The sequence below is a fragment of the Mesoplodon bidens genome (genome assembly GCF_964165515.1).
Source record: "Mesoplodon bidens genome assembly, chromosome: 6".
In the NCBI taxonomy this organism is placed as follows: domain Eukaryota; kingdom Metazoa; phylum Chordata; class Mammalia; order Artiodactyla; family Ziphiidae; genus Mesoplodon; species Mesoplodon bidens.
The window spans coordinates 13421300-13424210 of record NC_138162.1 but is presented as its reverse complement, the minus strand read 5'-3'; the positions used below and the strand labels follow the sequence as shown (position 1 = coordinate 13424210).

The 2911-nt window shown below is 45.5% G+C and overlaps 1 pseudogene across 1 annotated transcript; it reads right to left on the bottom strand.

The window, feature by feature from the left end:
* Window positions 1–1301: 1301 nt before the first annotated feature.
* LOC308618637 (kunitz-type protease inhibitor 2-like) lies at window positions 1302–2294 on the bottom strand (annotated as a pseudogene). Its single transcript has 2 exons — window positions 2012–2294; window positions 1302–1955 (listed from the first exon to the last, which is right to left on the bottom strand). The product of its transcript is annotated as a kunitz-type protease inhibitor 2-like (transcript).
* Window positions 2295–2911: the final 617 nt, after the last annotated feature.

Genomic DNA, 2911 nt, shown 5'->3' with positions numbered 1-2911 from the left:
GGTAGCTATAGTACTGTCGGTGGCCACGGCGGCATGGCTGCTGTTTTGTTCATTAGCAACGCCAGGGAACATCAGCAGCAGAAGAGCAAATGGTGCCAACCAAGTGGATAATCAAGAGGATTTTTCTGTAGAGCATCCATGAGGCAGCCGTTGGGGCACCCAAAGCTGTTGCAGGGAAACTGGAGCTCTTGAAGTGCAGGTAGAGTCCGAATCTGAGTCAGAGACATACAGATTTGGGAGACTTAATACTTTACTCTTGGGCTGGTGTGATCTGGGAAAAAGGTGCTGCATCTTACCAAGAACAGAAAATGGTGAAGAAAGGGTTCTTTTTAGGCAAAGGAAACTCAAGGGATAGAGTGATGTATACAATTCGAAAGGCAGGGAGATGATGGCAGGTGGATTAGATTGAAAGAGAAAATCCAAAGATACCAGTTGACTAGTTGAGGGAAGCAGGAAATCCGTCGGTATTTCATGACAGGCTTCGGGAAGCTAACCTCTGGCAGAAGTCTGCAGTGCATGGATAGCTGAAGGGTCAGTTTTCTGATCCACAAGTATATCTCTCTCCATTTATTCAAATCTTCTTTTCTGCTTCTCAGTGCCATGTGATTTTTTAATAGTAAACACTGATTCAATTTAAAAAAATTAAAAGTTTATTCCCGATAGAATCCACATCCCCTGAAGAGTTAAAATGGTCTGAATATAAGGTTTCTTCTAATCTGTACTGAACATAGGGGTTGTGGTTACTAAAAGTTAGTCAAACCATATATATGAAGTAAACTAATGATTGCTTTTTCCTTCCACTTTTAGAATTTTTTTTTTAAGGGAAGGCCGTTTTTATTAAACTTGTACATTTCACTTCTTCCTTTCAGAATCCTAATTAAAAAAACATGTTTCTCCTTACTTTAAAAAAAAACAGAAAACAAACAAAGGAAACTATTAAACATTACTTCTGTGATCGGAAAGGAGACAATAGGATTCAACATAAGCTACGAAAACTCTACGTGGAGCAAAGAAATAAATCGAAGAGGAACCGACTCCGATGTAGGGCTAAGACCATTTGCAACGTGCACAGCCCTTCACTAAGAGAATTTCCAAAGCAAACCCATCCCGGGAGACCAGGGAGCAGCCCTCTTACCTTCTGGATTAACAAACAGACCAAAAGCCCTAATGATCGCACAAATACAAACCAATCACTCTATTTGAAAAAGCACAGACGCGTTCAACACTTGTCTTCCCTCCCTTCCCAGCTTCTCTTCATTAACGGGGGATCGAGGAGGGCAGCCCCTTGGCGACAGGGTATTCACAGGACGTTAAGTGTTCTTCACCAGCTGTTCCTTGTCGTCCGCAGAGCTCCACACAGTGCGGGGGGCGCGCTCCTGGTTCCTCCGCGCCACCCTGATCAGGCAGACCACGGAGGCTCCCAGCAAGAGGATCAGGACCATCACGGACAGCCCTGCCAGGACCACCGCTTTAGTGCGGGGCAGGGCAGGACACAACTGCTTGCCGAAGCAGCGCTGCATGCACTCCTCCTTGGAGAGGTAGCTGTTTGTATTGCCCCGGCATCCGCCGTAGATGAAGTTATCACAAGAGTTCTTCTCGGCATTAAAGTACCAGCGCGTGGGAAGGATGCGCGGCAAGCCCCAGGAACGGCCTTGGCAGTGCAGTATTCTTCATAGTTGAAAATATCTCTGGACAGGTCATCAGAATCCTGCCTTCCGGGAACACTTGGGACAGAGGAATCTGCTCCCTTCCTGGACAGATCATCGATGGTGTTTACTGTGACACCAGCACACTTTGCAAGACATTCCTCCGTGGTCATGCAATTATTGTCATTCCCTCCACAGCCTCCGTACACAAACTGCTGGCAGGATCCGTCAGTGACATTGTACCACCACTTAGGGATGGAGGCCCGGCATTTCCCCACACTCTTCGAAACTCGGCAAAAGTCTGTGCAGCTGTGTGTGGCCGGAGAAACACCTCACTCTTAGTAGATGCCCTTGCTTCCATGGACGCCACATTCTCCGTCGGCCGCCTCAGCGGGAGAGGAGCCGCGTTGCCAGCAGGGTGAGGAGTGCCCAGTACCGCCTCAGCCCACACAGCTGCGCCATGACGGGCTCCACCCCGAGGATTTTTTTTTTGAAATATAAAAACAAAGTGACTTTTTGTCACACTTCCCCTAAACATTGGTTTATCCATGGAGAAATGGAAACTTTTTCTACTGGAAGAAGGTAAGCTGAGAACTACTTCTGTGTTTGGTTCTATTTTTATTATTTATTAATCAAATATACATAGACTGAAAGGAAAATTAAAAAACAAGCTATGCATTAAATCATGGCAAACAGTCTGTATTTTTTTTTTTTTTTTTTTTTTTTTTAAATTTATTTATTTATTTTTGGCTGTGTTGAGTCTTCGTTTCTGTGCGAGGGCTTTCTCCAGTTGCGGCGAGCGGGGGCCACTCTTCATCGCGGTGCGCGGGCCTCTCACTGTCACGGCCTCTCCTGTTGCGGAGCACAGGCTCCAGACGCACAGGCTCAGTAGTTGTGGCACACGGGCTTAGTTGCTCCGCGGCATGTGGGATCTTCCCAGACCAGGGCTCGAACCCGTGTCCCCTGCATTGGCAGGCAGACTCCGAACCACTGCGCCACCAGGGAAGCCCAAACAGTCTGTATTTTAATCTGCATTTCATAAAATTAAGGAGTGATTTTATACAAATCCCCTCAAAATTAACAAAATTAAATTATGCTTAGCATTCAACTAAGTGACTAATTCAGCATAGTGGAACTATCTTTTTTTACTATAAAAGCTACCATGTGTTTATGGAGTGGCAATACAGTAATTAGTAAAAGTGTTTGGTTTTGTCAGTGATTTTTTTCCCCTTGAGTGGAATTAATCCGTTTTTATACTCTGTAAG